Source organism: Danio aesculapii, chromosome 15 (assembly GCF_903798145.1).
Source record: "Danio aesculapii chromosome 15, fDanAes4.1, whole genome shotgun sequence".
NCBI lineage: Eukaryota > Metazoa > Chordata > Actinopteri > Cypriniformes > Danionidae > Danio > Danio aesculapii.
The window spans coordinates 6,320,521-6,334,447 of record NC_079449.1 but is presented as its reverse complement, the minus strand read 5'-3'; the positions used below and the strand labels follow the sequence as shown (position 1 = coordinate 6,334,447).

Sequence of the window (13,927 nt, the reverse complement as noted above, 5' to 3'; positions counted from 1 at the left end):
GCAGTGCATTTATTTGTTCAGACAATTGAACCACCGTATTATAAGCAGGATGTGGTGGTCTTGTTTGAGACTTCACAAAGGGAAGTTGACTGGAAGTGTGGATTTCCTATTGTGTAGGTGCACGACATGCATGTGTTTGTTTTTTCACAGCTTGCAATCTCTTATTTTCATAATAAGATCAATAAAAAAGATCCATAGCATTGTAACAAAAAGTTCCTGTGAAGTCGGGAATGTGTTTGGAAAAAAATTTGCTAATATTGGAAATGGAATCAGGATGTCCGCTGAGTCTTAAAGTTTTAAAAACTACATTTTAGGCCTTAAAAACTCTTAAATTTACCGATATGTTGTCCTGTAGGTCTTAAATATTTGTAAACAGGTCTTAATTTTCCATGTAAAGCTACCCAATCTGGTCAACATGCATCTATTCACTAACCATCCATCTCTATAGAACTTTTAACAACATTATATTTATATCTCTGTTTACCAATATGGTTGAATTATCATCCTTACAATAATATTTGTTTAAAAGTTCTCTGTGTATTTATCGTCCATATATGGTGAGAATAGTGACCTGGACAGATTGTTGTGCATACATATAGATTATTACAGTTTTTGTTGAAAGTGTCAACATTACAGTGTTATGTTGAAAGAAAGTTATGTTTTAGAAATACTCTTTGCTCTGTAAAACATAATTCGAGAAATATTTAAAAAAGAAAAAACAAATTCACAGGAGGGCTAATAATTTTGACTTCAACTGTATACACTAACTGACAAAAGTCTTGTTGTCGATCCCAGTTGTAAACGCAAAAAATAATAACTTGACTTGTTGACTGCTTTTCTAGTTAATCATTTGTAAAAGTGACAGAAAGTAGATTATTCAGATGGATCATCTGTTGAACTGCATCCCAATCATCACAAATACTGCAGAAGGCCTATTGGAACCTGCATGGGCCCAAGATTATCATAGAAATCAGTCAAGTTTGGTGAAGGAAAATCATGGTTTGGGGTTATATTCAGTATGGGGGCTTGCGAGAGATCTGCAGAGTGCATGGCAACATCAACAGAGGGCAAATTCTTCAGCAGGATAGCGCTCCTTCTCATACTTCAGCCTCCACATCAAAGTTCCTGAAAGCAAAGAAGGTCAAGGAGCTCCAGGATTGGCCAGCCCAGTCACCAGACATGAACATTATTGAACATGTCTGGGGTAAGATGGAGGAGGATGCATTGAAGATGAATCCAAAGAATCTTGATGAACTCCTGGAGTCCTGCAGGAACGCTTTCTTTTCCATTCCAGCTGACTTTATTAATAAGTGATTTGAGTCATTGCAGAGATGTATGGATGCAGTCCTCCAAGCTCATGATGGAGTCAGACACAATATTCACTCTTTTCCACTGCACCATGACTTTATATTCGATACTGGCATTATTTCTGTTCAGTGACAAGACTTTTGTCTAAGCAAATTCAGACCTTACTGTCCTAATTAAATCATTAAAATCAAGCCATGATCAGATTTTATGTTGGTAAAATAAGCGTAATCTAGAGGCCTTTGCCTTTCAGATAAGCCACTTCTGATACCAAATGATCAACTAGAAGTCAAGTTATTATTTGTTGTTCCTAAAACTTGGATAGGCGACCTTTTGTCAGGTAATGTATATATAAACATTTATATAAGGTGTATATATAAATGTGTGTGTGTGTATATATATATATATATATATATATATATATATATATATATATATATATATATATATATATATATATATATATATATATATATATATAAAAATGTGTATGACCCATACTGCTTTACTTCAGTTTTTATAGTCCTAGGCTATCAAAAGGATACTGTTGACACAATTCTGATAAATGTGACCCGTACCAGACCATACTGTACTCTACTGAATCATACAACATAGGCTCATTCTGAAAACGTACCCCTATATACATTTACGGAGATCACTAATTATGTAGCTAGAAGTACGTATGGCTGCATTTCGTCTTTAAAACGAACGGTGGTATGAGGCGGTTTCTTTTCGGCTTACCAACTGACCGCTGACCTCCATATGGACGGCTTTCCTGCTGTTACCAGTTTGTCATGTTAGCTCGCCATGTACGTCGGCGAACTTGAGACGCAGAGAGGAGATGACCACAACAACAGGGTTCGAATCCGGTGAAAAACAGTTCCAGAAAGCAGGTTAGACAAAAACAGAAGCTAAAAAATAAAATAAACAAACAAATAACAGGGTTAGAATGTGGTAAAATCTGAAAACATGGTAAAAATCAGGCGAGGGCTTTTCTTTTTCTGGATTGCCTTTCAAAACTGTTCGTTGGGTTTAGAGAAGTCGGTGGGCGGGTCAATCGGTGCTTTTGAAAACACTATAGGTTGGGTTTAGGGAAGGAGGAGGGTGGGTCAGTCGATTGGTCAGTCAGTCAGCCGACAGCGGCCGCTGGTGGATTTACATGAGAACAGCAGGCACGAATGGCACTCACGAGAGAAATTTGAGGTCTGAAAAAGCATACACAGCATCCTCTGGTGGATTCGTTAAAACAAAAACTGCAAAAAAAAAACGTACCTCCTGGAACGTATTTGGCAGTCTCCAGAAATTTATATAGAAATATGTTTCAGAATGAGCCTGGGTTGGAATTATACCACTCTGTGCAAACAAGCATAATGTAACCTCATCTCTTAGGGTTTAGGGTTTGCTCAAACTCTAGATGCGTGCTCTACACCTTAGCAACCATCACTAACAAGCGTGTTTTCCCTCCTCAGCTGTGACACTGGCATTTTCCCAGCAGTTAATGTGTTTTACTGTGGTGTGTGCTGGACGTGCGGGGTGTCGTATTTTCTGTTATGCGGTTCTGAGACTCAAGGACGCTGAGAGAAACACTGTAATTCATCCTTTGTGTGTCCTTGCGTGGGCAGTCGAGGAGCACTAAGACTCTCTCTGCTAATGAACACAGAAATCAGCTTTCACATGTTTAAAAAAAAATCAGTGTCAGCCAAAATAAACACCTTTAGTCTGCTAAGTACATAAGTGTCGCTGTTTTTTGAAGCAGTCAGTGTTTCTGCTTTCTCTCTGCAGAATGCAAATCACATTGATGGTTTTAATAAACACACATATGAGACTCTGGACCACAAAACCAGCATGCAGTATCTAAAAACACAGCGTATTGGTCAAATTTGTTGATTTTTTTTATGCCCAAAAACAAATCAGTTATAGTTTTATAATCAACAGTTTTCCAAATATTTAGTAGTGCTTTCACACAAGAGAATATTCATCCAATGTTTAGTACTAATTTCCTACTGTAAACACATTACAGTTTTTAACAAGCCCATATTTCACATACTTTTTCTAAACTCTTTCTAGACTCACACCTACAAAACACAATTGGCCAAATGGATAATTTTCCTCTCCAAAATACATTTTGTTAAATATATATTAAGGCCCAATCCTAATTCATTTGTTGTACCCCTATCCCTTTCCCTTTGCCCTTCGAATAAAGGGGAATTGTAAGGGCTTCAAAATGTACCCCTAAGAAATGGGGCAGCACTACAACACCTGCACACGTCATTATATGTTATTGTGAGCTCTTGCTTCATATGAGATCAGTAGATACTCTGCTGTAGTTATTCCAGATGTGTTATTTTTTAGTATTTATCTTCAAGAAATCACTGAAGGCAGCAATATCATGTTGTCATTATGGTATAATTTGGCTATAACCTCATAACAGTACTGTGCATTTACAGAGTGCCCATATTCCTCAATGTAAACACAAGAAAACAACATTAGCATTATAGCAGACACTGTAAAAAGCTCATTTCTAGCCACTCGACTATTCTGAAAGGGTATTCGAGTGTTATCGAGTGACAGAATTTTGTAGGACTGCTGTACTGGAGTTATTATTATGGATTATAGATAGCAAATTTTTGCGGTTTTTATTTTAGCGTTTTTTTTTTTAAAGCATGACGGTAAAACACAAACGCGGTTATGATTGTATTAAAACGTGCTCGTTTGTTAAACACTTCGTAATAATGACAAAAAATACTAATTTGTGCATCTCCTTACTTCCGGGTGCAGCTATGCTGTTGTTGTGGCTGGTGTATTTTGGGAAATTTTCTTACCCCTTGGTTTCGAGTGGGGTCCTGAAAATCTCTCTTTCGAGGGCTATCTAGTCCTTCCCCTTAGCCCTACGCCTTTAAGCTAAAGAGAATTGGGACACCCGACCCCTTCACAGAAATGCGCAAAACGAGGGGTAGGGGTAAGGGGTAGAATTGGGATTGGGCCTAACTCTTCATTTTAGAATAGAGCACATGTTTTTCTGCACACACTAACTTTACCAAAACACTGTAAATCTGACTCAAAATGACATTATTCTGTTATTCTGTCAAACAATTGAGCCAATGTATGGTTTATATATGTACTTCAAGCCATCCTGAGTCTAAAAATGAAGCACTTTTCCTCTTTTTTTCAGCATTTGAACAGTGGGAAACCCGTTGTTGTCATCATGTTCTGCTGGTTCCTAGCGCTGCTTTATGTCGAGTAGAAAATGCTTCCAGACTCTATTTTTAATTCACAGGTTTTCTACAATGCTTTGTGCACTCGCCTTGATCTTCCACTTCAAATAATCTTTCATGTCTCTCTTGAAAAAAACCCTCCAGTGTGACTTTGTGTTGGTGGATGTGCGCCAAAGCAGAGGGCTACTAATTCCTAATGTGCTGCTTCAGAGAGTGATGGAGAAAAGCTGACAGATGCTGTGATCGTGCCTCAGTATTAGCAGGATCACAAGCATCTTGACTCTCGAATGCTGTGTTTGTGGCAGATGATGATGTTTTAGTTAACCCTCGCGGATCAAATTCAGCAACTTTGATTCGGGAACTGATTTATTTGTTTACATGCAGACTAAGAGGCAGCATGATTTCCCGGAGGAGTTATTTTGAACAACTATTTTATTTTGAGCATTTTCTGTTTTCATCTAAAAGCTCAAGGACTGGAAGTAAAAGATCAGCTCAGATTATTGACAGCAGATGAAAGAGTCTGGCATCAGTGTAGAAACAACTTCAAATTTTCAAGCACTCACAGGCTTATTGTGAAAACGTACCCCCGTTTGAATTTCTGGAGAGCGCAAATTATGTAGCCAGAGCTACACATGGCGGCATTTTGTCTTTAAAATGAACGCTATGGGGCGGTATGACACCACAGATGGCTTTTGTTTCTTTTTGTGCTACCAGCTGACTGCTTACCTCCATATGGATGCTTTCTGCTCTTACCAATTTGCACAGTAGCTCGCCTCGTACGTTGGCGGACTTGAGATGCAGAGGGGAGTTGACTGTGATGATGGGGTTCAAGTCCAGTGAAGAACAGTAAAAGCAAAAAAAAAATACACAAGTAAATAACAAGGTGAGAATGTGGTAAGATCTGAAAACGTGGTAAAAATCAGCCAGCTATGATGGCTTTTCTTTTTCTGGATTGCTTTTGAAAACATTGTTGGTTGGGTTTAGGGAAGGTGGTGGATGCGGGGATCGGGCGGTCGGTCAGCGGCCTCTGGTGGATTTACGTGAGAACAGCAGGCATGAATAGCACTCGCAAGAGAAATTTGAGATCTGAAAAAGTGTATACAGCGGCCTCTGGTGGATTCACAAAAACGAAAATTGTTAAAAAACTTACCTCCTGGGACATACTGTGTATTTGGAAAGTATTCATTGTGCTTCACTTTTTCCACATTTGTTTACGTTACAGCCTAATTCCAAAATGGGTTAAATTCATTTATTTACTGAAAATTCAACACACAATACCCCATAATGACAATGTGAAAAAAGAGTTTTGAATTAGTAGCGAATTGATTAAAAATAAAAAAGCTGAAAAATCACATGTACATCAGTATTCACATTGGCAGCAATTACAGCCTCAAGTCTTTTTGAATATGATGCCACAAGCTCGCCACACCTGTCTTTGGGAGTTTTTGCCCATTCCTCTTTGCAGAACCTCTCAAGCTCTATCAGGTTGGATAAGAAGCGACGGTGTACAACCATTTTCAGATCTCTCCAGAGATGTTCAATAGGATTTAGGTCTGGGCTCTGGCTGAGCCACTCAAAGACATTCACAGATTTGTTGCGAAGCCACTCCATTGATATTTTGGCAGTGTGCTCTGGGTCATTGTCCTGCTGGAAGATGAACTGTTGCCCCAGTCTGAGGTCAAGAGCACTCTGAAGCAGGTTTTCATTCAGGAAGTCTCTGTACATTGCTGCATTCATCTTTCCCTCTATCCTGACTAGTCTTCCAGTTCCTGCTGCTGAAAAACATCCCCACAGCATGATGCTGCCACCACCATGCTTCACTGTAGGGATGGTATTAACCTGGTGATGAGCGGTGCCTGGTTTTCTCCAAACGTAAAGCCTGGCATTCACTCCAAAGAGTAAAATTTTAGTCTCATCAGACCAGAGAGTTTAGTTTCTTATGGTCTGAGAGTCCTTCAGATGTCTTTGGGGAGGGGCTTCCACCTGGCCACTCTACCATACAGGCCTGAATACTGTGCATTACTGCACAGATGGTTGTCCTTCTGTAAGGTTCTCCTCTCTCCACAGAAGAACGCTGGAGTTCAGACAGAGTGACCACCGGGTTATTGATCACCTCCCTGACTAAGGCCCTTCTCCCCCGATCATTCAGCTTAGATGCAAAGAAAAAAATCTAAATATTGAGGAAATCATGTTCAAAGTAGTCCAAATAAAGTTCTTAGCCATGCAAATTACTAATAAAATTATGTTTTGACAGATCTACAGTAGGAAATTAACAAAATATCTTCATGGAATATGATCTTTACTTTTTTGTTTTGATCATTTTGACCCATATCGTGTATTTTTGGTTTTTGTATAAATAATATCCATGCAACAAAATATTTTTGTGGTCCTGGGAACATATTATTTATATTATTAACTTGTTTGGGACAGTTAACATTTATTCACACAGCAGCTAGTCATATGTGTCAGTTTTTTGGAAATTAAGATTGATGTTTGAAAGCAGAATAAATGAGCTTTTCATTGATGCTTTACTTTGTTAGGATTGGACAATATTGGGTAAAATACAACAAATTTAAATATTGAGAAAATCTGGTTCAAAGTTCTCCAAATTAGGTTCTTAGCAATGCACATTACTAATCAAAAATTATGTTTTACAGGAATTATAAGTTTCACAGAAAAAATTGACCATAAAAATATTCATAACACTCTCATAATGGCCTCATGACTATCATGTTTATAACAGGTTTATGGCAAGTTATGTTGTCTTGGCAATTTCAAGTTGTCATGTTTTCAAAACAAATACATCTCAAAACAATGTCACATTGCCATTTAAAATGACATAACTGATTGAATTATTATAAAGTATTCGTGACTCTCATAAGTCTCAGGATTCATAAGGTGTTTTATGAACACCCCATTTAAGTGTTATTCATCATTTTTCATAACATAAAACGCTCCTGACAGATGTCACTAAAATTATTGCTTTGAGAAATCACAGAGAGCAACGGCCAATCAGAAAAGCTTTAAGCTGCTGATGTGATCTAATTGAATGCCTTATGAGTCGTATGAACGTTGGCCAAATGTTTGAAGCAATGAAGTGAGATTTAATTTTCATTCCCGTCGGTGCATTGTTTTTCTGCTCGTTTGTATGTAATTAAACTCCACTCAGCTTGTTTAATGCTCTAATGAACACTTTCAGCAATGATTCAATGAAGTTTGCAAAGTTTGTCATTATAAAGCCTGCCAGTGGTATTTAGGGTTTTGTTTGAGACAATGAGTAATAGGATATCTTTTCCCTTTAATCTCAGGGTAATGTTCAGATTCATAAGTACTTGCCCTTGATGTTATCTTAAAAAGTGTAAAAGAAGGAAACAAGAAACTTTGTATTAGAGCAAGAAACCTTTGATTACAGCAAAATTATATATATATATATATATATATATATATATATATATATATATATATATATATATAAAGATTGTATTTGTTCTTTTTAACAATTCATGTATTTTTTCATTTTATTTTATTAGTCAACACTTAATTTATGTTATTGTTTATTTACTGTATATGTTATATACTGTGTATCGGCACTGGTTGGAGGCATTCGTTGGCACGGAGGCGGTTCGGAGACGTCATACAGCCAAATCGCACTGCTACTTGTGTGATAATGCGTTTATACAACAGTTTGACGGCATAATCATGTGTATAAAAAGAAAATCAAACACGGAGAGTCTCAAAAACCCTTTTGTATGAGGAACTACTTTCTTCCCCCGTTCATTCACATCTACAGCTGACGTCAGAACAGGAGAAACCGTTGCTACTTCACCAACATCAATTTAGAGCTAGTGTTTGAACGATTGTCTAGCGTAATGTCTAAAGTGATGACAAAACAGGTGATTTTGCTTACATTTTAAGATTATAAGGCTGAACGGCATGAAATGCCATCAGTCTACAGAGATTTCCAAGCATTTCTCAGGAGATCACAATAATTAACCTTGAAAAAACTACCAGATTACTATGGTATAAATACAGCACTACAAAATACAAAATAGAGAGATTGACATAAAATGTCACCAGGTTTATAATTATTTGTTCAGCTGTAGTTTGAAATTTATGCTGAATTTTTCTCCCTAAGGACTTCTTATGCAGTCTCTGTCACCATCTTGTGGCAGAACCTCAACCATCAATTTCTTTGCTCTGCTTATGGCAGCCAGTGCTGAATCTCCAAATTTTATATATATTTTTAAAAATAGGCACTGTACTTATAAATAAACTGCAGAGTTGCAATCTAAACAACTACATTCTCACCTAAAAAAGCCTCAAAAGTACATTATGTTGTCCAACAGCTGCAATATTTGTCCAACTGTATTGAGCTTATTCCTCTGCTTGTCATGTGGGTGGAGTAATACAGAAGGGTGAGGAGGCTGTACAAGTGCTGATATTGCAGAATATAGCACGGCTATAGGCAAGTTATTGTATAACAGTGGTTTGTTCTTTAGACAATTAAAAAAATATGTAACTTAAAGCAGCTAATAATTTTGACCTTAAAATGGCTTTAAAAATTTTTTAATTAACTCAAATAAAACCGAAAAAAATATTATCAGACATACTGTGAAAATTTCCTTGCTCTGTTAAACATTATTTGGGAAATATTTAAAAAAGAAAAATAAATTAAAAGGGTGGCTAATAATTCTGACTTCAACTATATATATATATATATATATATATATATATATATATATATATATATATATATATATATATATATATATATATATATATATATATATATATATATATATATATATATATAATAGTTTATTTATGGTATTATTTGTGTAATTAATTTTAGTTAGTTCAACATTTAGTTTATTGATTTCATAAGATAATATATTTGATTGTTTTTAAGATATCTCATATTTTTTATTGTCAATTTTTGATCTACACAGTTAATGCAGTGAAGCTTATCTGAATTGAATTTAGTTACTATTCGTTCTGGCTATTGTTAAAAATAACACGTTTTATAAATGAAATAATAAAGCTGTAATGTCTGTGATTAGATAATGAAATCATTTACAAATGAAGGGAACATCATGTCATTTCAATATTGTCTGTTTTCATCTAAAAGCTCAAGGACTGGAAGCAAAAGATCAGCTCAGATGAAAGAGTCTGGCATCAGTGCAGAAACAACTTTATCAAGCACTTGAGTTTCAACACTAATATGATCAAATAACTAGGGCTGAAAGATAATAGAAAAAACTGACATTGCGATATATTTATTAAATATTGCGATATGGATTATATTTCACAAGATGACATGAGTATTTAGAAAAAAAATCATCATTTTAGGAGAGTGGATATACAAAAATATCTAAAACAAAATAAAGCACACATGAAAACAGAACAAAGACAAACATGAAATAAATTCGTGGCTTTCTTTTTGGAGTTTAACAGCATTGAGGCTCAGAATGAAATAAATAATTAAACAATAAACTTTAGATTTTATTGTGTCAAAATGCTTTAAATTTAGAAAATCTTGAAATCTTACAGTCACAGGCCTTAAAGTTACACTGAAATGAAAGTCTTTCACATTATTAGAACCTATTAGATAAGGTTAAGGTTTATTTATTCCAACATGACATTGCAGAGCTTTCGGTGTGACTATTGATGATTTGCACATTGCGATATCGATGCTGCAACGATATATTGTGCAGCTCTAAAAATAACCATCCATTCTGATTGGACGAGTTTAATTTGCAACCTAGAATAGGCATGTATTTATTTCACACATCACCTTCATTCACGCAGCAGATTGTGAGACATATGTCACATATGTCAGGTCTTATCTGAAAGCAGAATAAATTAGCTTTCCACTTGTGCATTACTCGTTTAAATTAAACTAAATATTGAGAAAATCATGTTCAAATGAGTCCAAAAAACGTTCTTAGCAATGCAAATCACTTATCAAAAATAACATTTTATAGATTTTACAGTAGGACATTTACATAACAGGCTCTGTTTTAACTATCTAGGCGCAAAGTCTAAAGCGGATGACACAAAAGCATTAAGGGCGTGTCCTAATCCACTTTTGAATGCATATAATAAATAATACTGCTAATAATAATAACATTACACAAAAGCAAATTGTCATGAATAAACTGAATAAACACCCGTCCCCAAAATGAAGAAGGCACAGAGGTACCGCTTTTTATATTTATGTAGAAAATAATGTGTTTTTTTTACATTTTGATCATTTAGGGCTCTATTTTGACGATCCATGCACAAAGTGCAAAGCGCAGGGAGCAAAAGCAATTAGGTTGTGTCGGAATCCACTTTTGCTAATATAAGGACGGAAAAATCCACTTTGCGCTGTGGCGCATAGTCTAACAGGGTTGAGCTTATTTTCTTAATGAGTTATAGGTGTGTTTTGAGAATAAACCAATCAGAGTCTCATCTCCCATTCCCTTTAAGAGTCAGTTGCATCGTGCCATAGCGCATTTGCAATTTACATGGCAGATTTATTATTTACATTACAGCGTAAGAATGAGAGATGAGCCTCCTCATTATTAACTTTCACTTTCGCTCTCGTGGATAGGGAAACCTTAAACGCACAGACATCAATTAGCCTATAAATAATTAATTTCGTTAAGCGCAAATGTTTGTTTCAAAACTATTTCTAAATTCAGTTCTAATTTCCAGCAAACGAATAAATGAACAATAATAATAAAGTGTGTTCAAAAAGTTATAGAGTTATATTCTAATACACATGCTGTGCCCCATATGGTCTAAAACCTGACAGGTGGACAAATCTAAGCTTGTTTTTAATAAAACAAATATAAATATGCATAGAATGTATAATACTGATAATAATAATAACATTATACAAAAGCAAATTGTTATGAATAAACTGAAAAAGGCCCCCGAGATGAAGAAGGCATGGTAGTATGGTTTTATATTTACATATTTATAAATATTTTATTTATATATATTTATATGTTTTGTAATATTTTTATCCTTTATATTTATATGCTATAGGCTATATATTTTTATTATATCCTATAAATATCATTAATATTTTAATTATTTTTCATTTGTAAAGATATTTGTGTATGGCTGTACAACTAACGCGCTCTGCGCTGGACAATAGACCGGCTTTGATCTGGTCTATTTGAACCTTCTATTTAAGTTCCTCAAAATAGCAACACACCAGCAATGTGCCTCAACCCGCCGCCTTTTTTAGACCAGAACGCTTATGGGCGCACATATGAGCGCAAATGCATTTGGTATTTAAACAGCGTGGCGCAAAACGGCAAAATGACTCTTGCGCCGAGCTGAAACTAGCAAACAACAATTGCATGATAGGGCTCTTAATGTTTTTCATATATTGCTGAACATCCCGTGTGTATTAAGCAATGTGTAAGCATTTGGACCTGCAAAGGTGCATTACTAACGCGCTCTGCACTGGACTTTAGAGCAGCTTTTAGATGGTCAATGGTGTGGTCCAGTGGTGTAGTCTTTGCTATACGCACGTATACTCAGTATGCCTACTTTTTTCCACGAGCTGTTTGTGCATTACGACTGAGGATCAATAATTGTGTATACTCTCTGTATACTCACTTGTTTTGCTGATTAGACTTCCCTAATGTATGTGTATTCGCGTCTCCTTTAACTGCATATCAAATGTTTTTTTAACTCGCATCCTGATTTGTTGCAATTGGTGCAATTTTGTTTCATTTGCGCCATTCCCCGCCCCCTGACAACCGCAGCAGCTGTGATAAAATTTCATTGAGAGTTTTTTGAAGACCACGGCAAGTCAACTGAATGATGTCTTGCTGAAACGTTTAAGTAAAATTATAAAACAGCATGGGCGTCGCTTTAGCCCTCCTATATTTCCATTCAGCCCCCCTAAAAGTTTTACGATTACCTCATGATCTGTACATCACTAAATGATCGCCTCAGTCCCCTTTAAATTTGATATAAAAACGGCGGCAGACTTCCGCTCCTCCGTTTTCAACTCGTTTTTCAAACCACAGCTGTGCAGACCGTGAGCACAAGGTGTGTTTATCGATAGATTGTTAGAATATCTGCATATTCGCAGTCTTTGCTATAGAAACACTTGTTTCCTCGGCGCTCCCCTCATCAGCACAGTTGTTTCCTCCAGCGAAAATGTAACTCTTAACAGACATGTTGCTGTTTATTTCACAATTAACAATGAAAATAAAACACAGTGCATGTGCATTAATATCATACATTCATGCCCAGGATTAAACACCGTGACAGAACCACTCAATGAATGTACTCATTTTAACTGCATATCTGAGTGACATCAAAGTGAAATATCATGTGTTGTATTGTATTAATGATTATGATTTATATTATGATAGTGTAATATGTAAATTAACCATTACTTGTTCCAAATCGATATGTCTTTTTTATTCTGTTGAACACAAAAGAAGATAGTTCGAAGAAAGCTGGACACCTGTAACCATTGACTTCCATAGTATTTGTTTTTTCTTCTGTGGAAGTCAATAGTTACAGGGAACTGATGTTTAGTATATTGATTCATTAGTATAATTAATGAATCAAAGAAACTTTGGCTTTCGTCGTTTCTTTGCCTACTTTTAAAATTTGGATTGAGTGGTAAAAGTAAACCACCTTTTTTTTAGGACTACACCACTGGTGTGGTCTATTTCAGTTCCTCAAAATAGCAACACATCAACACTGCGCCTTAACACACCTCCTTTATAGACTAGCACACCCATGAGTGCACAAAGTGGCGCAAATAGGTTTGCTATTTCAACAACGTGACGCAAAACGTGAAAATTACTGCTGCGCTGGTCTGAAAATAGCAACAAATCACCCCAAACACGTCTTGCACCTTATTGCACCGGGTGTATGATAGGGCCCAAAATCTTCACGGAACTTTACTTGTCATAAACAAAAAATATATATAATTTTCACCCATACTTTGTATTTTTGGCTATAAAACTTGTGGTTTTGTGGTCTAAGGAAGACATTATTAATAATTTTGACTTGTTTGAGATGGTATCCAGCTCTTCATTTTCATATTGCTTCACATTGTTCTTGTATAAATAGCATTTGTTACTGATATCCATACAGATTGATCTATCTTAGAGTAAAGACAGTGGACGGGTGGATGGATGGATGGTACTTTCTCTCAGTCCATCAGTGTTACTGTGCGAATGACAGTCCATGTGCCATCACAGCCGTTCCCATAGCAACCGCATCCACAGACAGGTGCTTGTGTTTTGGTTGCCGTTCAGAAGAAATGAAGACATTTTAGAAGAGCAGAGAGAAAGAGAGAGAGAGAGGCTGAAAGAGAGAGGCTGAGAGAGAGAGAGAGGCTGAGAGAGAGAGAGAGTGAGAGAGAAAGAGAGAGAGGCTGA

General features: G+C 36.1%; 1 protein-coding gene across 1 annotated transcript in view; it reads left to right on the top strand.

The window, feature by feature from the left end:
- The window catches only part of tiam1b (TIAM Rac1 associated GEF 1b), a 158,499-nt gene that overhangs the window by 116,155 nt on the left and 28,417 nt on the right, over window positions 1-13,927 (top strand).